General features: G+C 31.5%; 1 long non-coding RNA gene across 1 annotated transcript; it reads left to right on the forward strand.

Annotated features, from left to right (window-relative positions):
- Window positions 1-35: 35 nt before the first annotated feature.
- On the forward strand, window positions 36-23,325 carry LOC118182748 (uncharacterized). Its single transcript, XR_004757108.2, has 3 exons — window positions 36-220; window positions 12,732-12,840; window positions 22,947-23,325. It is a non-coding gene; the product is annotated as an uncharacterized LOC118182748 (long non-coding RNA).
- The last annotated feature ends 165 nt before the right edge of the window (window positions 23,326-23,490 follow it).

Genomic DNA, 23,490 nt, shown 5'->3' on the forward strand with positions numbered 1-23,490 from the left:
CACAGATTGAAGATGTATATCGTTTGTTTTAATCGAGTTTGCGCAGGTTTACCAAGATCAGTAATAACATATAACATAAGTTGAATTTTATGATTCAATTACGTGTTTTGAAAACATGTCTATACGCATCAGCTCAAGGAGATGGAAATCATTTACTCGACAAGAGAACGATTTTAATATTTCGCTCAAGAAACATTCAGGCGTAAGATTTTGCTGTGTGGTAAGTCCCGAGGGTCTACTCTTGGAAACTCATCTTTAACATTTTTTGACTGAGTTATTGTTACTAAGTTTTATTTTCAGACTTAAATTTTTATTTACCTACTTTATGTTTATATCGAGGAACAGATGAAGTTGCAGAAAGTGTTCGAAATTTTCATCGGTGCCTTTTTAGAATAAAAGAAACGGAAAAATCAATTTTTGTCAATCATTCGCAATATACTTCGGTAAATACAATAGAATTTTGACACTTTTTGCAGAGTTCTTTGCTATCACGAAAAAAAGCTCAACACAGATTATTGGACTTGTAAAAGATTTTTTAATTTTAAAATTACTTATATTTACATTTATTAATTTAAACATTAGAATGTAAAACAGTTTTCAGCAAAGAACTCAACTGGGATTTCTATCGCAAAAATAATTTTAGTTTTAATTTTTACGAAAGATGAGAATGAGATTAATTTTGACTCGAATTCATATTTTAAAAAGTGTTACTTTAAATCTGAGATAATTTAAGGCTCTGCGTTTTTCTCTCCTAAACATGAAATAATGAATAATACTTAAATAATAAACATGAATAATTCTTTTGTATTACTAAATATTCTCAACGTTTCCATGCAGAAGATAGAGTTATATATAGGTAACATTTTCTCACTACCAACTACCAGTTTAACGGTGATTTTTGAAAGAATACGAAAAGATTAATTTTCAAGAGACCAGCTTTTGCTGGTTCCTACATTTTGTCAAAGAGTATTGAATTGTACTCTTGCTGAATTATTTTCTATTTAGGTGCTAGCATTAATTATAGGAAACTAAAGAGCGTTCCTTAAAATACTTTCGTGCTCTGAATAAGAAACTGAATCAAAAAAAGATTCAGTTGCAAGGTGACATTTCAAAGAATATACTCAAAGAGTTGAAATAAAATAGGAAAAAAAAATGAAAATCGTAAGAATAAAAAGGCAATTTCTATATGATCTTGCTATAATGACTTCAGCTTAACTCTTGGAACAGTTTTTTTTAACTAAGCAACTTCGTTAGGCTTATTAGTTAAAGAATGAATACCAGGGAAATTAAAGGTAACAAAGCGTAAAATTTTCTGCTTAAAAATGAGCTGTTTAAAATGGCAAAACTAAATGGACGATAAAAATTGCTGTTATATTAGTCCATCGTAAATGAATGCCACTGGAAACATATGCTCTTATTTAATAAAGAAAACATTTAACTTAACATAAGACTTAATTGTGCATTTATTCTACTGGAACGACTGCTCCCGAAGCTTAACCGATATTTTTTTTCAACTGATACTTCACATATTGACAGGAAGAGAAATCCGCGAAATGAAATCAATAAACATCTCAAAAAGTTTCCTTTCCGGTTTAAAAAAAAGACTACAAACTGCCTTTTGTAAAATACAGGGAAAAAAAAGAATCTGTTTACAAAAAAATAATTGCTTGCTATTCGCAGAGATTTCGTTTATTCTTCCTTGGAAAATTTGCATTTCATTTTTAGTTCCGCATTTTGGGAGTGAACTACTTGCATTTCTAAGCATTAATATTAGTTCAGATCTTTAATAATTTCCTTGCAGAAAACAGAATTTATGCTGCCTTGTTTACGAAAATTCTTCATAGTAGAAACGTTTATTATATTAAGATCACAACATTGGAATTAGTTATCCTTGACCTGCTGTATGAGTGCTATTTTTAAAGTTCAGAGACTTGTTATCGACCTGTTTGAAAGTATTTTCTCCCTACGGCAGCGATTGCTGGGGTATATACGTTTCGTTTGTAGTTTTAGATCAGAGGAACCTCCCTGTAACTCGAACTCTTAAGTTTCTGATACGTGTTTAATCTTTTACAATTGCCGAGTGTTTAATTTTCGTACTGCAGCTGAACAGATGCTTCACAGCGAAATACGAATTCCATTATTAACTCCCTTTATTTAGAATCATATTATTTCTTCTATAAATATAAGGTATTGCGTCGTATCATTTTATTTTTCAATGAAAATGCGGTAAATTAAAATGAAAGAAATGTTATTAGTTTAAATTTAAGGATCATAAACATTCAATACACGTGTATGTGTGTATTTAATTTAATTATGGCAAAGCACACGAGGGCTACCTGCCTAAGGGGAGGGATGCCTTCGTGGAGGACTTTCTAAGGAAAACTGGCTCGTATAAACGTTACACATGGGGAAAACCACGAAAACACCCATGCGGCCAGCCCGTTCGCGGGATTCAAACCTCGGACCGAACTACCAGTGTTCAGCGACTTTACCGCTCGGCCGCTGGTGGGCTTCAATACACGTGTACAAAGATACATTAGTTATTTAAAGAATGAACGTATTTGGTTTCTTACCCGTGCTGCCTTTTTGGTTTTGCATAAATTATGATACTAAGTTGAAAATATCAGTAACAGAAGATTCCCCCCCCACACCAGCAGATTTGGAATCATAAATTGTGCTGATGCTACTCATTTCTGCAGATGTATTTTGTTGTAAATGAAAATCATAAGTAAATATATTTTCAACTAAAATTTCTTATGCAAACCATGAGATTTCGTGTTAGTCACTGTGATTCAGAAAGTAATGAGAAAGGACATGCCTTAACATGGCTATATATTTGTTTGCTTTACTATATTGTATATGTATGGGTCTATTGAGTGCACGGGACCGAAAAGTCAAATTTGGCATAGTACACATCTCACGCTCTAATTTGCATTGCTATTTGATATTCTTATTGCTAACATTTCTCTCAGTGCTAGAGATATCCTTTGATTAGCATTACAGTAACATTCTGGTGCATTTTAATAGCGAACCTACCAGCGGCCGAACATATAAAATTGCTGGGCTTTGGTAGTGCGATCCGTCTTCACATTCCCACGAATAGGCTAGTCACATGGACGTTTCATAGCTTTTACCATGTAATATGAACATAAACCAATTTCCCTTACGCAGTCCCCTATGAAAACATTCATCTCTTTAGGCAAATAGTCTTAGTGTCCTTGTCGTAATTTAGTGAATCAAAACGTATATTTTACTAGCGCTGAAATTCCCTCCTCTTGTTACAAAAATTTTGTAAAAATACTCCTTTTTTCCATAATGTTTTATGGAATTTCACTCCAACAAGGCATAATAGAATATATATCATTTTAGGTCATATATTTGTTGTCTAGAGGAAACCAAACACTTCTTAATACTACAAGGAATTAAAAGTACTTTTCTACGGCATCTAGTGCATTTGTGGTACAAAAATACTGTATTTCAGAGATCTAAAGTTGGACTCCGGGCAAAGGCACTTCTTCTGCAATATGTCATTTCAAAGCATCTTTGTCACCGAACTGTTATACTTCAATTTAAACAGCATTCTTGACTTTTTTTTACAAATAGGCATTCTAACCTTAAAGCTTCATACAAATTTTATTTTTATTATAATAAAGAATAGTTCAGCGCGTCATGAAAATGTAAGATGTTTTTCTGAGTTATATTGTTTAATTTTTTTCGTAATATAATACTCAAATTTTTTACTTTTTATTCCTAATTTTGAACGACAAGCATGTAAATCGTTCTTGTTTTAACATTTTTTCTCTTTCAATGCACCATTTATCTACTAACAGTAGGAGAAGTGTTTAGGTTTACAAATAATTTCTACTCTAATTTCGATGTTTAATTTTCTGTCTGTTAACTTAATCTCGGTATCTGATACTTGATTTGATTTTTAAACTCTGCGTAAAATATGGTACTTTGAAATTCCAATGAAGAAGAGAAAAACTGTGAAAGAAGAGATTTATATAGAAATATATCATTAAAGGGGTATCAGAAACCCCTATATCGACAATGTTAAATTGGCCAATTTCGATGTACCTTTTCTCAAAATCTGCTGTAGATACAAGCTTGAAATGTTTCCTGCAATTAAAGTATACCTATCTGATTATACTGAAATGAGCTTTTGAAGCATTTTGAATTTTAGAGTAAATTAGACTATTTTGTTAGGCACAGTAAAATTTAGCACTTTTCTCACACACACAAAAAAATTATTTTTTTCTAAGTTTATTACAAAAAGTTTATTTCATTAAATATTACGGAACCTAATAAATAAGCCATAAAATGTTTAGATACCTGTGAGTAGTAGTTCCTGAGAAAAGGTACATCGAGTATAAAAAAATCACGTTTGGAGAAAACGCGTTTTTATGTAAAATTCCTCATTGATCAAAGCAGTAGATGACAAATTAAAACTAGATTTTTTTTACAGTTCTAATTTTCATAGAGATTAAAGAATGGTATTTTTAGAAAGATAAAAGTGTAGAGAATTTGAGAATGCCAAAATCCGAAATCACAATTTTTTGAAGATTTTGGGGTTCCAACACCCTTAAAATTATAAAGAAATGAAATAAAGGGTGTGCAGAGATTAGGAGGTTTTAATGTGTAACTAAAAATTCCTCATAATTATGAACAGCAGGAGAGCAATTATTTTATTTCTTTTCTTACGACATAATATATCTTTTTTATATGCTTATATGACACAAATATTCCTTTTTTCTTTAAAAATTATACAGAAAAAATCACTATAAAGAGGAGTAACATTTGATTTCATTCTGTGAATTTATAATAGATCAGTAATATAAAACTGTAAATTGCATTATTATTATTATTTTTTTTTGAGATATTCAGCCCAAAGTATGTTCGCTGTTAGCTGAACATGGAAAGCTTAATGTTTCGTTTTAAGAGGCAGGAATTCAAGAATTACTTGAAAGTGTTAATATCATGGTAGAATCGCAAATTTAGATGAAAGCCTAGGTGCAAGCCATGGTAGAAATTTAGATGAAAGCCATGGTATAATCGCAAATTTAGATAATATTACTAATGTTTTCTACTTCGTTAGATAAACAAGCTGAGTAGCATAAAAAAGTGTATAAAAATGCCGTCAATTCAATATATTTTAGAAAATATATTTTCATTTTTCTGAAGAAGATGTTAAATAAAATTATAATTTGGCATTTAAATCCTAATCGAAGCAAATGTAATGTGAAAACTTATGACTAAATTTACTCCTGATAAAAAATGTTAACTTAATTAAAATATTTAAAAAAATTATACATGTATAATTAAAATAGCAAAGTATATCATTAATAGCCTAAAGCAAAGATCTAGAATCGTACTGTATCACTTGTTCTACTTCTTATTTATTTTAACAATGAAGATGGTTACAATTCTTTTTTTCTCTCTCTATTGATGACAGAGATAAGGTTGGATTTGCTTTTTTTTTCTCGATACTCATGCAGGCCTAATATTTATTGTTTTTGGTTAATGGATGTGCTTCTCCAAAACCGGTTTGATAATGCTTCATGTTGTCACTGGTACAGGACACCTAAAATTACATGTTACATTACTGTTTCTTCCTGTTATATACCAGCAAGAGGAACGGTTAAACCACAATATTCTTTTATGAATTTCCAGCATAAAGAGGTGCTTATTATAGTTGTAACACATTCCACAATTTAATAGCTTCCAATAATCCGGGGACATTCTAGCACAAAAGACAAATATTTATTAACTTTTTTTTTCAAATTTTCTACGCATTCATTACCTGTAAAACAGGATTTCGGTGAATGATATTAAGTTTATTGTTCTCTTTGTAAGGCAATTTATTTCAAACACACAATTTGATTACACGAAAGCCTTTTTATCGCACATCCAAACATTATAGTCATTCTAATATTTCAATCACACACTTAAAAAAGATTTTATAACCTTTTTTCTATTTTCAGGATATTTCAGGAAGACTTTCTCTTTTCTTGAAAATGCATTTAGATGAGTCACAATCTCCGAATGTATAATGATCTCAGTATAATAGAGTACTAAGAGATCATACATAATATTTTCATTACGTTTAGAAATTCGTTAGAAAATTTACTGCATACAAATATTTATACAGAATCGCACAAAAGTTCAAAAGGATTTCAAAAACTAATGAAGATTGAATAGTTGGCTCTAAAGAAATGCGACTTGTACCAAAATAAATCACAAGGATCCATTTTTTTCGTCAAAGGATAAATATTTAGATTAAATTTGCACAGACAGATGGCGCTATATTATATCAACAGTAATTATGAGAGAATTACGTCAGCCAATGTAATATTTCTTTTCAGTCAATGGACCAAGATAAATGTCTTCATAAAAAATTTTACTGATTAAACTTTTAGAAAACAAAAAGCTGACCTTTAGAGTGTAAAACAAATGAACTCAGCAAATATTACAAAATTTAGAAACTGAGATCAATGATTTTAAGTTTTTCGGTTGCTGCAGAGGATACTAAATTTCCAGCTTCATGCAAAATTCCTTAAAAATGGAAAAAAAAAAAAAAGATCCTCAAATAATAATTGTGCGTAATCGCAAGAATTTTCATGAAGAACCGTATCAAGGAGGCAAAGGACTATCATAAAGAGACGTTGAACTGTGGAGAGAGGAGGACAAAGATGGTTCAGACTGTTAAATTTAAAATGAAACCGGAAGTTCTACACAGACCAACATCAGCGCTGAATTTTATTTAAAGAGATAAAGACAAAGACGACTGGAAAAAAAAAAAGATGTGAAAGGACATTTAATAAAGATGACATTACGCATGAAAAGAAAAATAGATACGAATATGTATCAACATGTTAAGAATAATAGAGGCATTTCTGTTACTTAATAACGAAAGAAATTAACTCCAGTATAGTCTTGAAGAGAGTTTCTTCAAATCAGTTAGCTCGACGAATGATGAAACGTGACAATTATTTACTAAGCCTGTCTCAAACAACTTTCGTAAAGTTGTTCATTTTTATTTCTGTGTTACTTAGTTACTCTTTAAGCCTATAATAAGAATTTATTTTGTAAATCAGTAGAGTCATTTGGATTATAAAATTTCGCAACGTATTTTGAAAATTTTATGGTTTTTAATAACTTTCCGTTATCTTTTAGGATATTTCTTTTAATATCGGCTTTCATGCAATAAATGATCTAGCCTTGATCAGACTGAATTATTCATTGATAGAACTTTTAACAAATAAAGAATAAAAACCATTAATTATTTAATGTTATTGTTTAACAAAACTTTATCTGGCACACATAATGTTTAATAAAATATAAATTTCACATTTACGATTTCCAAAATTTATACATAAGTTTGACTTATCTAGGCAAATATTAATAATACTTAATTTAATTAAAATTTAATATTTATTTCTCTTAAATGTTTTGCATCATATGCTCGTATAAAATAAAGCTTGAATTCTTTTCCTTCTCCTCCCCCTTTTTAACATTCTGTCTCAAATCGAATATAGTCTAAGAATCGAAAAGTAGCATTATGTTGCGCTCTAAGACCAGCATATTTTTTGTTGTGCAATAATATTAATGCAATAAAAATAAAACATACAAATAAATATTTATATTTGTATTAGAATACAAAAACGTAGTTTACAATATAAAAATATTAAGAATTATACTTGTTAACTCCAATCTTAAAGAAGAAAGTGGATGAAGGAAATAAATAGGGATTAACTGGGATGCCTTTGATGATCGAAGGGAAAAAAGGACAGAATCACTCGGTATCGAAAAGTGTGATAAACTACATCGATTTAAGAGCCGGGAAAACTCTTGAAGAAGAAAAAATTAAGAGCTAAAGGTAATTGATGTGCATTTCTTTAGAAGAAAGTTGACCATTTACCGTAAAAAAAGGCCCAGAAATAATGGCGTCGAGATGAAATGACTGAAAGAATAGAGAAAAAAAGCTGCTCATTAAGTTGCGTGCAGCAGTATGGTCGCTTTATTCCTTATTGGAATGAACTTCCTACTTCCGAAATGTTTGACAAAAATATTGTTACCATCATTTAAAATTTTTATTACAAAACAAATTTCTGTCATTGGTAATTTCATGTCTCTGAAAGCTTAACAGAAATTTCTGTAAATCATAGCTTCATACTTCTGTAAAACAAGATAAAAACATTACTAGTATCATTTATAATTTTTTTATCATGAAACAATCGATAACTATAATCGATAACTTTCCGTACTTTAAAAAGACCGAAAATTTAGTAGTAGGCAATGAATTCTCGTGGTATTAAATATTCCTCCCATCACTGTAGTTCTTGAAATGATAGATTTTAAATTGTGGTAAAACATACAGTACAGATATGGTAAATAATTTATATTAAAACTACATTTTATTAAAAATTTCTATTAAAACTTAGATAAATAAATTTTGTCTCAGTGAATTTATTTTTAATTATTTAGCAATTTTTACCGTTTTGGAAAAGTTAAGTGTTCGTTAATAGTTGAAATTCTAATGTTAATTTAAATACCAAAAAATGTTAGATGAAGAATAAATTGACTTACGACGTTTGGTTCGTTAATTTTATGTACAGAGAGGATTGTTATGGAAAGAGATCAATTAAACGAAAAATAGCAGCTTCATAAAGAGTGCGAATAAATATTTGTGAAAATGTATTTAAAACATTTTCGAATTTGCATTGATTTTGATTGTACATTTGTAGAGACATTAGGTATTTTTTGAAAGCAAGAGAGATGAAAAATGAACAATGCCCTCACATGGACTCGAACCACGGACCTTTCGAATGCGCGCCGAGCGCGCTCACCATTACACCAGGAAAGCATGTTAAGAATACATGACAAATACCTTATTTACTGCCCCTTTTAAAGGGTGACTGGGGATTAGGGGACCCAGGCGCCAAATTCTGGTGGTGGAGAATAATCAGCCACCCCTTTTTTAGTTCGGTCGCCACTGTAGAGACACTAGGTTATTTCGAAGCAGGAGAGATAAAAAATGAGCAATGCCCTCGCCAGTACTCAAACCACGGAACTCTTGAATACGCGCCGAGGTGTTGATCACTACACCACGAAGGCATGCTAAGAAGGCGGGAGAAATACATTCTGCCAGAAATGTATGCCACTCCAAATGGCAAGGGAAAAGCATTTTTATCGAAATTATGTATTCATTTGTATTAAAAGACGACTCAGCTGTTTTAATAAGCCGCTTTTCCGTTCTTGACGCTTTTCCGTTTCCGTAAGACGTTCAGTCACGTATGTTTAGTAAGATCAATATTTTGTTCAGCCTAGCATCTCAAACGTTCTCTTTTTCATGAAATCAAAGACATAAGGAATTTTCAAATCTTATCAGCTTTAAACTATGAAGATAATATGGTTTTTTGGAAGTTTATTCCCGTTACATTTCAGAAAAATTCTTTCCTTCTGCTACAAAGAACATTTTACTGCTTACATGAGCCTTTTAATGTTAGTATCAAATTAGGTAAGAAAGTTACAAGCATAATTTTATTTGAGAAAAATTAAAAAAGAAGCTTAAAAAGCTTAAAAAAGAAGCAGGCTAATAAGAAATAAAAATTCATGTTAAAAATTATATTAGTTCTCTTCTGCTCCAAACTGAATAAAGGAATTCGTTGTTTTCCATAAAAATATCTCTAGATAGTTCTTTTTTTATGCTTACAAAAATCACTTTATATTTAAACATTTGAAGAAATTTGCGAAAGAAACTGTAACTATACACTTCTTCTTTTACATGGGAATTTAATAAAGCTTGTTAAATATTTTGTTACACTAGAACTGATGACAGAACTTCTTTGTCCCACAAAAGTTGAAACAAACGACTTAAAAATCTGCGTAATTTTTTTAAATTCTGAAATATGTGTATTGGAGTTTAAAATATTAAACCAAGTTCTCTGACAACGTTGTTCTTAGTCCTATAACTAAAGTTTCGTTTTGTTTACTTATAAGAACTGTTCTTTTTTTTATTATTTCAGCACACGGATTATTTTCTGAAGTGTTTCTTATTTTCATACTATTCACTACAGCCCTTTAGGCACAAAAAGATGACAACTTGTATCAGAAGGTGATAAGTCGCCAAGAAAGCATCCCAATGCTATTAAGGAAAGGATAAGACGCTATTCAGATCATCGTAAGCTTCATACCTAAGAAAAGGATCAGAAACTCATTATTTCTAAGCCTGCAGCAAGAGTACTTCGGAATCCACCTTCGACTTGCCACCTCACACTTTTCTTTCTTTTTCTCTTTCTCATATATGTATGTATATATATATATATATATGTATATATATACTTTTCGCACCTCTTATTGCCCTGACAATGCTGTATAAAGGAGGTGCGAGAATGTATGATTTTTTTTTTTTCTTTTTTCTAGAAATGGGCTATAAGAAAGGATATGTGATTCAGCTTTTGCCCTATTTAAGCTTATCCGGAGACTGTATCTGAAGGAAACACTTGGAATAGCTCAGCAGGGTGCAAATCCCCGTTTGGTATTAAAATTAAATCGTCTGGTCACAATCGTGTGAAATATTTTATTATAGGGAATTTGTTGGTGTTTCTATTTTCTTTGATATAATTAGCTGACTTTCCACCTCTCTTTCACACCTGGTCAGGCTATGAGTCTAAAACCTCTAGATTTCTTATGCTTTCATATTTCGTTTTGAAAAATCATCTAATCAGAAAGCACGCGAAATATATCACAAGTACACAATAATATCGCATCGTAAAAACTCTTGTGAACATTAAATCCTCTTAAGAGGGAAAAGAAAGGTCAAAGTATCAAGCACAGTTCAATATTTAACGTGCTTGAAGTTAAAAATTAACTTCGATTCCATTTGTATATTGAATCAAATGTGCGTTCAGACAAAGACGGATAAATACGTATAAAATAACACTAGTAAAGGAACTCTGAAGGAAACAATGAATAAATTGTAATAAGTATGTATCTGATGCATGCTTATTACATGTTGAATATACTTATGTTGCTTATGTATTATACATGAAATATAATACATAAGCAATTTAAAATTCATAGCAGCATCCTTGCTCTGAAGAAAATAACACGAGTACAAATAAGTAATTTTTCAGAAAATGCAAAAAAATATATAAAGTAAAATCAAGTGATTGAAAATGGGAACAATGTTGACTATTAGCATATTTTATTACTTTTAAACAGTACTGGTTACGTAAAACTATTGTTAAAGTAAATCTTCTAGTTAGGACTCATTTCACCGTTTTACCGGAAGAATGATATGCGGAAAACACTTTTGAAATCTTACTTGTCTGCCATTTCTTACAAGTCCACTTAACTGGATGTCCGGAATTCTGTTTATTGTTTTTTGTTTGTTTATCTTTCTGGGCCAAGCAAAATTACGATAGCTATTAATTTTCACATGCTTCTGATTTTTTTAAAATTTAAATAATGTAAATATTAATAAAATGCGTATTTTAAGAGGTTTATTAATATAAATTAGATTGATGCATAGAACTGGTTCGGCGGCTAACGTAGATTATGGACATTTATAGAAAAGCAGTTACGTACTGCCTGGAAGCGTATAGCAAGTTACGTACTGCCTAGCCGTTAGCAAACGCAGGAACAATATATCAATTTCCTTCTCCGAGTAAGGCAGTTCTGTCAATTTTTGTCTGATTAGAACACCAGATAAAATATTCTGCTGTGAATTATACGCTTAGTATAACTTTACTGCCTGTAACATACACACAATATTTTAAAATGTTTTTCATTAAAATCATAATTTTAAGTACAAACCGTCAATGCAAAAATTTAATAACTTATAATAATATGTTGTTAATCGTATTATTTCATCATTTTAAGTTGATGACGATGACAACAAAAAAAAGCCTTTAACTGAATTTTAGCTGTAGAGACATAAGTTGTAAATTTAATTTTATGTAGATAAAAATAATTTTTAGCTTAATTCTGGGATTGCAAAAATAAAAACAAGATTATGCATTTAGTTTCAGGGTTTACGTAAACAAAAACTAATTTTTATTTTAATTCGAATCTGCACTTAGCCAGATAAATAATAATTTCACTAATATTGGTAGGAAAAGCTAATTTTTGAATTCTTTTATGTAAAAATAAAATTATTATTATTATTTTCTAATGTTTAAATTTTGGTAAAATAAAACAAATAAAATAATATTATTAAGCCCATACATTTCAGTCACTAGCATTATATTATTATGTATGTTTGACCTATAGAAAAAAAAAAAAAAAAAAAAAAAAAAAACTTAGTTAATTCGATTTTTCAAATATTCGAATGGGCTATGATCCCAGTTAGTCCGGATATCTGGAGTTCTAAACTACTGTTATATACTTCCACATATTGAAAATAGATTAAAATTTAAATCTGGGAAATAAAGAAACAAAAAAATCAAGTATAAGAAAATCCTTTACACTATAGTAGATTTTTATCTAAACACCTTCGTTACAAGTTTTTACTGTTGAAAAACGCAGACCTAATCTCCCTCGAATAGCCCTATAATAGTTGTGCTGGAAATAAGTAGAGTTTTATATAAAACCTATGCTAAGTTAATCCTTCCTAGCTATTTCCTGACTTAACTTTGCATTCTATGTTTATTTCTGTTCAATGTGTAATTAAAATTATTAAACATTTTAAGGCAGGATTACTGATAATACATCGTATTAATATTTTACAGATTCTCAAACCATATCAGATCTTCAAGAAAAGAAGGATTAATTTACTACAGTATTCATGTCTAAAGTGGAGAGCAGTTACGCGAAGCTTCCTGTTTTTTTAATGCAATGGTATGCTTGTCTGTTTAAAAACTGTTTCATGTAAACTTCTCAGAAGAATGAATCCTTTTGAAATCATTTCTGTATAATTAAATATTTAGTTACTGTGTAGTATACTAGATGGCAGCACTTTCAAGGAGCAAACTTGGAGACCGGCAAATCGAAAAACTTTTTTCGCCCAAATGTTTTTTTCCGATTACTAACGTACACTTTTCATCTTGTTTGAGGGATCAAAGCAGCAGTTCAGCATTAGCAATGACTAAAAATTCTGTTGGAATATATTATTTGTTACAGTTTACAGTTTTCTGCCTTTATTTAAAGTGATTATGTTAAAAGAATTCTGTAATTTCCAGTTTATATATGATTGAAAGCTTACAAAATAAAATTAACAAACTAAATAAATAAATGAATGAATAGTTTATAAAAATATAAAAGTCTAAAAGCTTTCAGACTTTACATTACGCCCTAGGGGCGTTATTTTAACGTTTTGTGTGCTACTTTTATTTGTTAAATATCATGTTCTTCGCACTACAACAGCAATATCGCAAAATAATTTTAAAATGAACATATCATTAGAATTTCTGATATTCTTTAGAATCTTTAGAATTCGTGCGCTGGAGCACGAATTTTTTTTTTTTTTTTTCCCCCGTACAGTGTTGCTATTGCTCGCTTTGAAATCGTTGCGTTTCTTAATCAAAAATTCCTTAAAGTTTTACAAAATATGAAATAGATAATAAAACAAATTCCAAATTTGGGATTCCAAATGCTCATATTCGGGTGAAAACGTAGGTTATTAAAAATTTGACGGCTCTAGGAACCGTTGTTTTATCAAAATAACATACATAAATTTATGCAGATTCTTCCGTATTTAATTTCTTTAATACAGGGCTCTAATATTTGGTGGCAACAATTTGAAAATTGAATCGACATTTATCAACGCAAAATGCCAAAACGAAATCAATAGCCCTTTTGGGCTAACGTCCTTTAGGCTAAAAAAATACAACTAAAACTGCTTCTTATATTTTAAACAGGAGCTAATTTTTCAGAGGTGTAAATGGATCACGTGTTCCCGATTCTCCTCTTTCAAGGGAAGCTCTAAATCCTCCTTTAGTATTTAAAACATGTAAATTATCATTATTATTGTTATTATCTTCCTTGCAGTTGTAGGCTTTAGAAATATATAATTAGAACAAAAAATAAAATTTTAAACCTGGTGTCGTTATTATTATTATGGCTTTCTTTAAAAATCGGAAGGCCTTTGAAATTGCTGAGAAATAATAGAAAAGGAAGTACATTTTTTTTTCATTTAAAATTTTGGGATTCATAATAAGTTAATGACCTGATTTTTTGAACGCTTCTAAAATTACGATGGTGAGGCCGTAAATATCACGGTATGGCACATAAAAAGCAATAATATATTTTGAAAGAACCGAATGGTTTACAATTTTACACTTTACTTGATTATTTGATCGATAAATGCTTTAATTGTATTAATTCGGTTTTATCTGTATAATTCAATTAAAGTTTGTAGCAAAATCAAGCAGAATTATTTAGGCAGTTCACTTTTTTGTAGTTTCTTTCAGATAAACAAGATCTTGGTTTAAAATATATAAGCTTATATTTTATACAAAACTTGTTAAACTGAAGCAAACAAACAAAAATGGGAAAAACCCTTTCTTATTTATAGTATGTGAAAGCTTAAGCTGTTTTGAATTACACATATTTAATTGTAAGGTTATTTCAGGGAACACTTTATATGAAATGTACTTGGCAATAAATGAAATTTAAATCAGTGACATCGACTGCTTTGACAAGTTAGGACGCGGAGGGAAGGGATGCTACCGAACCGTTTTCGTCCTGACCTCTAGTTTTGTAAATCAAGCCCTGACTGTAAAATGTCTGTTTTCCGAGTGACATTAGCTCTCAATTTAATTGGTATTTAAGGCAGATCAAATGCTAAGAAATGTTGTTTTCAAAGTAAAACTGATGTTAGTTTGAAATATAATAAAAACCTTTCTACAGAATGGTACCAGAATAGAAGGAAAAAATGTTTTAAGGGAATTTTAGTGGTATAAAAACCGAGTGAATTGTTTCGGTGAACATTTTCTTCACTCTCATTTTTTTACAGATGAATGTGGAACGCACTCTACTTCATATACTCATTTATACATAAATATACGTTTTCGCTGTTCAACAAATTTGCAGAAGACTGCAATAAAATATTTAATAAGATGAAAGAGATAGATTAGTTTGGTTTGTCACTCGAAGGCTAACTCTTTAACGGCTGATATGTCTTCGTGGAGGCCTTTTTTAAGGGAAATTGGTTCGCATAAGACGTTACACATAGGGAAAACGACTAAAATGCCCATGCAGCTAGCCCTCTTCCCCGGGCTTCAAACTTAGGACTGAATTACCAGTATTCAGCGACTTTACTACTCGGCTGCTGATGGGCTGAAAGAGGTACGATAATACTGTATAAAAAAAAGCGAGGAATGAATGAACGCAAATAAAATCTAAACAGTTAGAACAGAATTTGTAGCTTATAAGATTATAGCAATAACATTATTCGGCAGAAATAGAAAGGCCACCTAATCCAGAACAACAGAGTTATTCAGGTGGAACTTTTGGAGACAAAAGAAACAATTAATATAACATTTAAAAATAAGGCGACCAGCTAAACTATTCTTTTTTAAAGTTTATCCGCTATTCATGTCGTCAAGAACACAAGACATCTTTCACATACTATGAAAGAGTTATATAATCCATTATGCAACAACATGCAAACAGAATTTTACCTATTTGAATTCAGACACACACTGGGCATGAAGGAAATACACACTCCGATTCACTAGTTCTAAGTGCAAAGAGCACGTAGAGTCACAGATTGAAAAAAAAAAAAAAAGAGGAAAAGTCAATACTGAAACTCAAAAATTATTTAAATAATAAATCCCATGTGGGAAAACAGAAAAATCAAGGGAAAAGAAGCCGCAACCTGATTCCTACTGCTCATGAATTAAAATTCTATGGCAATATTTTCCTCCATCAATGTAGAGGTGGTAACATTCCCTTCCATTTGTATTTATTTATACTTCAGCTACAGAAAGGTGGTGAAAAAGAATATCAGTGCATGTGGAGAACTAGATGATCTGCTTACACAAGACCGAAAGTTTGGCGCTAGGCTTTTTGGCGCTAAATGCAACATCTACATCTCGAGATGCCGCTTAGTATTTCTAACATTTTGCTGGCCGAATCAGTCACAATCTTCACACCAACTTTGGCGTCGCTTCTACAAGACCATTACTGCTATTCGTTACTAACAGATCTTGCCCCATGTAAAAGGTATTTATTGAAAGCATCATGCTATTTTCGTCTGACAAAAATAGTTAACTGAAATTTCATCCTTACTGACTTTTGAAAGAGATACATAGTTGTTGTTTTTACTTTAATTTTCTAATAGTTCTTTTTATTTTAAAACAAGCCTTTTCTTACCTTCTTATTTCCCACCCACGTTTCCCTGCCAGAAAGTATTTTCAGGTTTATGTAAATTAATTTATGTAAATGAGGTAGAAAAGAATATTTAAGATGAAGTTTGGGTCTCAGTTCGATAAGAGAGCGTGTTCCGCCTTTCGGTCGCGATGCTGCTGATAATTTAAACTTAGCGTAATAGGGTTGTACTGCTACGTGCCTACTAGTTTACGCCGGTGATATTACATGAGGGCCAATTCTGTTGGTTGATTCTGAGCTACTTTGGTTAATTATATTTAGCATTAGATTAGTTTTATATTTTCTATCTTAAGCTGAAGCTCATGTGGAGTCTTATTGTAAGCCTGAGAAGGGGCCATCTGTTCATTTATTTCGAGTTGGAATAAAGGGTAAATTTAACCCTTCTTTGTTACTTACAAGAATTCAGTGAATAGTCGCTACGCAGCTCTTTAATATTCTAGCTGTCAAGGAAATCTAATTTAGCTAAGATATTACACAATTATTTGCTAAAGTATAGCTTACTATACTTTCAAATATCAAACTGCGTAATGAAATGAAAATATAAAAAAAAAAAATACACGGATGAATGTTAGTACGTAAGTACTGTATATTGCATATATTCTAAAGTTTACATGTATGCCATAGGTCATAAGATTTTATCTACTTCGAAGTCCCCTCTTACCAAAAAAAAGGGGAGAGAAAACTGAGGAGCCTATACAGAATATATATGGAAGACAATACCTACTAAAGTCTCCTTTTAAATTTCCCTTTTCTAGCCTAATAATAGTAATGACCTTATGATAAGTCATTTGATGTGCATCATTCAAAAATTCATATCATGCTCATGAAGCATAGAGGCAAAAAGGAACGTTAAGATTTCTGATCAGTCGCAATGAAAAATTTGCAAACCAAAGACTTTAACCAATCTGTACTGGAAAAGTGGAACCATAATTTCATATTTCTTAAAGATAGCATCAATATCATAATTCTCACGCTTTTCTGTGCCTTATGATGTTGTCCATCTCTATTCGTCTGTTACAAACTACATTTTTGCGGCAGTGTAAAATGTCAGATAACAATTATGGAACATACGGTAAGAGTCTTGCGCTATTTAACCTGTGTATATCTAAGGAAAGTTATGCCAATAATAATAATAATAATAATAATAATAATAATAATAATAATAAAGTGTTCATCTTTTTCCCAAGACCGCCTCCTTTGCACAGCATTTTAGCTTCCACCGCCATCATTTACGACAATAAAAAATTCATCACAATTTGAAAGTCTCCAGAAATTGCAGATCTGCAGCAGCCAGTTTTTCAAATTGAAAAAAGTCACCATGGCCTTCAAAAAGAACTAGAAAAAGCGTTCAAAACGGAACTAGCTAGGTTCCCATTTTCTAACGTATTGGATAAGGAAAGTCATGAAACTCTGCCGAAATGCTGATGTAAAAGCTAATGCTAGGAATAATAACTAAAGCAGACAACTCGTGCCTTAAATCTCATGAATCTCATTATATCTTAAAAGTTAACATTAAAACAGTTCGCAGAGGGAAAATCGTAAAATTAGATTATAATAATAAAGCTTACAAATCCTTTTGATTGTATTATCGGAATCTTCAAACTCCCAATTTTAAATATATAAAAATAACATCTTACCTTTTTTCCAAAATTTTCTAAAACTTAGGTTTTTCTTGCTGAAGGTTAAGAATTAGTAGTGCGTCATGTAACCTTAAATTAAAAAAACGTGAGGTCTATCACTAATATTAGTGAATGTACATTTTACAAATTTAATTTTTGCTTTGATTTAATGCAGTTCTCAGAGGGCTAATTACCTCATGCAAATAAAGAAGCTCTTATCAAGTAACTGCGTAAACACTGCTTAATTAGTGAATTTATCAATAAATTCCAGGGAAATAAGAGGTTTATCTTGAAATATTTGTGATTAGTGAATTCAGGAGCCTACATTTAATATAAAAATAAGACTTGAAAGTCTATGTAAATAAAAAAGAACCGTAATTTTAATAGCATATTATATTTAAAAGCAGAGTATAGTAAATGTGAAAAATAAAATGTTAAAAATGTTTTTGGTTTTATGCCACTATATCGAAAGAGAAATAGATAAGTAAAAGTTATTCGCAAATTCGGTGGCATTCTGTTCTAAAAATTAGGAAAATCAGAGAGCTTTCCCTGGAGAATCTTCATAACTAAGATAAAGTTTGCATAAATAAGAAAATTTGTAAACTAATTGCACTGACGATAGAAATTTCTCTAAGAATTGCATTTATTTTCAAAAAGTGTAATGCTGAAAATTTATATTATGCATTTTTAGAAATTATTATTCAGTTCAAGTTTTGATATTTCCATATGATAATATTTTTCTTTATTTTATTCTGCTTGAACGCTTTTTTTTACCCCGAAGCTTTTCGTTTTCTAAGCATTACTCTTTCTGAAAAGTGTATTATGTAAGATAAAATTTAGTTTTGTAACAGCTACATAAATTTCGTTTTCAACTAGTTATTTTTTGTTTCTAACTTAAAAACAGTATTATACTTATAATAAATCTTTCCGAAATGACTTATTTCAAAAAGACCATATCACATGATTCTCATATAACGTTTAAGAGAACGGCTGAAGGGATACATACGTTTACCTAATCGGAATGGAAAATCTGCAAATCAAATATTTTCAACCGACTAATAGAAATAAAGTGGTTATAACTAGTAAAGTGGTTCATATCTATATCGTAAATCTCATGCTTCTCTGTACTGCCAACATATTCTCCGTCGCTTCTTTTTTTGTCGCTAATTACACGTCTGTGAATATGTGAAAGTAAGTAATAAGTAAGCTAATAATTAAGGAATACAAGGCACTCGTCTCGCAATAGTTAAGCATGCATATATAATGAATGCTATTATCAAGAATCAAAAAAGCGCTTAACAGGCCAAGACTATGTCCTTTGTATAACTTCCAGCTTTCATTATGACCTTGTACGATTCTGCTTGTCAGTGGAAGCTAAAGTAAAGTGTCTCTGAACATGAGCCACCAATTTACTTTCTTTTTACTTTAAAAATGTTTTTGGTTTTATCAATTTACTTTAAAAATGTTTTTGGTTTTATGCCACTATATCGAAAGAGAAATAGATAAGTAAAAGTTATTCGCAAATTCGGTGGCATTCTGTTCTAAAAATTAGGAAAATCAATATGTGTACTACAGTAATCTGAGAATTATGAAGACCTAAAGACTAATATATCACTCGCAATTCAGAAAATTCCACCTTCAGCTCATTTTGTTTTAATTCATCAACTTCGATAATAGTTGCAATTCATACTTCAATATTGCGACGCTTCAATATTGTTCATAATTTAATATTGTGTACAGGAGTTTAGGAACAACTGGTGATGAAAAAAAATTTTTTTTACTTAACATATTTTGAGCAAGTAGATAGAAAAGGTAATGTTTGAAGTTAAAATTAGATGCTACCTGTCGTAAACATTGTACGCGGAATTTATTTAATAGCGTGAATTGTATTGGTCTCTAAGTGTTTTACAGCTACTGTATTATTCTTGTACAATTGATCTTCTAAATATTCCAACAGAAAGAGAACTCAGTTGAATTCAGACTTAGACACAGAAAAATGTTCGGGACATCTGGGGGACCCTAGTTCTTGAAAAAAGACACAATCTCCACTTTTTTAGGTCAATGTTCTTATAAAACGAACATCGATGAAACGTAATTGGATTTATATATATCATGCGAGTAATTCATTCTTGAAATAAAAGAACCTGACTTTATGAGCACTCTGCATAGGATCAAAAGCTCATAAGTACCCTATGTAGTATATTGAAATGAAGGGTAAGGTTTATCTTTTCTAAATCAGAAATGCGATTGTTGCCGTGTGTAGTTAAAAGTTAAGGAAATTATGAAATTTAATTATGCAGCGAAAGTAATTCATAAATAAAAAGTAAAGTAAGGTAAAAGGAGATGGCAGTATATAAAGTTGCGCGGGATCACCTTAATACCTTGAATCGGCGTTAAGATATGCATAATTAACATGCTGAGTGATTTATTTTCGGTGTCATCACTGAATATAAATACAAAGTACACTGAACAGAGCGCATTGAATAGAGTGCATTTATACAGAGTGCATTGAAACAAACATATTTATAAACGAACTTCAGTTACGTTTGATGATATCACTCTTTAAGTGATAAATACCAGGCTTGCGCAAAATTCGCATGTACGCTGACAATGCCTTTCTCACAAATTTTGTATGTGTGTTTAGAACAGCAAAAGCACATTCCAAGACCTAGAGACTTAAGTCACCTTGAATATTCAAGCATTTAAGCCATCTTCTAAACTGAAGGCATTGTGGCCATCTGTTGCATATCTAAATCCTTTCAAAATTTCTGACTGGTTATTCATTTAATCAGTAGAGTGAGATCGTAATATTTTGTAGCATCTGTAATCGTTATGTATGAGACGTTTGTAGGCGGTATGCTGAGCGTTAACTATTCAGTTACTATTCGAATAGCAACTGACAATACCATTTCCAGTGCATTTCACCGCCTCAAAGAAACGAATAGCTAAGTATTACGCCCTCGTTACAGGAATTCGAGATTCTCGGTATTCGAGTAATTCAAGTTTTGTTTGTTTGTAATGCTCTTTGTTATATTCAAATAGAATATAACAAAATAGCTCTCGTGCTCTTTGTTATATTCAAAAGAGCACGAGAGCTATCTGCCTAAGCGGAGGGACGTCTTCGTGGAAAACGAGTTTGGAAAAAATAAACTCGTATTCGCATTACACATGGAGGGAACCACGAAAACCAACCAAGTAACCAGCACGCCAGCATCAGGAATCGAACTATCAGCCATTCAGCATCTTAACCACTCAGCCACCAGTGAAAGTAGTTTCACACGCTTTTATCTTGTGATGTGCTTGTGCCTTATACTTGTGAGCACAGAGGCGATGATCCATGCACCTTCATCAGCAGCTCAATACATACGTTAATTTTTTTGTGCATTATGTGATAGGCACAGGCTGGGTGGGATTTAACAGAAATTCCCCGTTGGTAGTACAGGTGTAGCCTCACCGCTAATTGCGCAACTCCGCTCCAAGTTTGGTGAAGAACACCCCGACCCTGATGGTTTGATTGTCTCCTACTACTTTTCCACTGTCACCAAGCGATTCGAGAGGAGTCTGGATGGCCAGAAATTTAAGTGTCACCATGACACGCAGACACTATACATGGCAGGACGTTGTCTGTAACTATATCTGCGCTTTAGAAAATCATCCTGTAACCCTTTTATGCTCAATGACCCTTAACTAGCAGTTACTGAACAGTAAAAAATATCTGAATGTTGCTTCATTGCAACTAAATCACACAGTACAATGCTGTATTTGATAACTTTCTTCTCTTTTGTGTATTTGATAACTTCTGGAATAAGGAGTGTATGCTGTATTTGATAACTTCTGGAATAAGGAGTGTATTCGTACGTGCTCTTGACGCTCACAAACTACGCCGACCCGGCGGTAAAATAAAAATAAGAAACTAAAACTGAATAATAACAAGTTACTACCTACGAGGCTCTCTAAACGTAACTAACCTAACCGCGTTCTGAGTTACAGCTGATATTTCAGCAAACTTCTGAATATTAAGTTCAAAGATTCAACTATCTGCCGAGGCAAGCACACAGGTCGAAACGCGCGGTTCTTCAATTTCTACCTAGCCACCTTCACGCTCGTGAAGCAAGAAACCACACTATCGGACTCGTTTCCCTTCTATTTAACTCAGATTACTTCCGCTGACAATTTGAATACTTCGCGCGTTCTACTAAAATTTACATACTCTGGCATTGGCAATTCCAGGGGAAAGTAAGGCTTGACAGGAAAGATAGTTTAAACTTCAAATCAATGTTAATTAAAATAAATATAAACCCTACAAGTTTTTATTTCCTCATAAAGATATGTTTTCTTTTTCTTTATCCTAGAATAAAATAGAAATTTCTATATAAAATAGATATTTATATAGAAAACCTTTGAGCACCCTCACATCCTTGAGCATGTGGTTAGGACAGCTAACTAGCAATGAAAGATTTGTGGTTCAGTTCTCGGTAACAGAACAGTTGATGTTTCCCATTTCTTGCACTAAAAACTTAAAGTTCTGTAAACTATCAAAGATGAAATAATTTATGGCTACTTGGATAATAAAGCCAATAGATCAAACTCTGATAAACAACATTTTATGTTCTGTGGAAACTGTTCCTAATAGCGCTGCATATTTATAATTATTTTTATATAAGAATTTCTATTATATTCTATTCTGATACTGTACTGAAAATTGAGAGCAGACTGTTCATAATTAATAAAGAAAAGGAAACGTTTTTTTCTGGCTTTTAAACGGTTAATTACCTTTTTTCGACTTTAAGTAAAATGTCAAGTTTCACAGCATTTGAATTCTCTTTCATTTACTTGTTGCTCTAAAAATGAAATTGAGTTCAATTGTAGCAAATTGTGAAGCCATCTAGAAACAGACAATTTATGTAATTGCAACTTACTGTTCTTTAACGTTTATTATATCCTTTCGTTTTCACTGCATATTCTGTAAACTAATGTGCCCCTTTATCATTCTAGTATCTGTAGTTGAATGGAGACATGGGCAATGCACTAAAGGAAACCGTTACACCGTGAAGTCGAAGCAGCTGGCAAATAAATCACTGAGAGAATAGTGAGGGGAGCTTTCAAAGTTTGACTATGAAGTTAAAAGCTGTGAGCGCGAAGAGTGAATATGGACTAATTTTTGACGCTATGATTATAATCATTGAAAAGTTTATGAGCATGGGGCCACGAGATCTCAAAAAAGGTTCTTAAGCACTAATCAAAGAGCTTAGAGCACCTGAAGCCGTTTAGAAGTTTAAAAAGTGCACAATGAACTTACAATAAGATCTAAATTTAAATGAGTAAAATATTTTCTGTGTAGTGCATTACCTGAATAAAAAGTTTTGAGACTGCCTCTACTCCTCCTTCCTACTTTTAGGCACAGCAACTCTGTACTAGTATTCCTCCTTCCTAATTTTAGGCACAGCAACTCTGTACTCTGAATTAGTAGTGTATCAATATTCAGTTATCAGGACCGGATTCAGAAAGGTATGTATATATGTAAAGTGCACGAATGAAC

Source organism: Stegodyphus dumicola, chromosome X1, assembly GCF_044657685.1.
Source record: "Stegodyphus dumicola isolate Sdum_Otavi_A_Nest chromosome X1, ASM4465768v1".
NCBI classification, from domain to species: Eukaryota; Metazoa; Arthropoda; class Arachnida; order Araneae; family Eresidae; genus Stegodyphus; species Stegodyphus dumicola.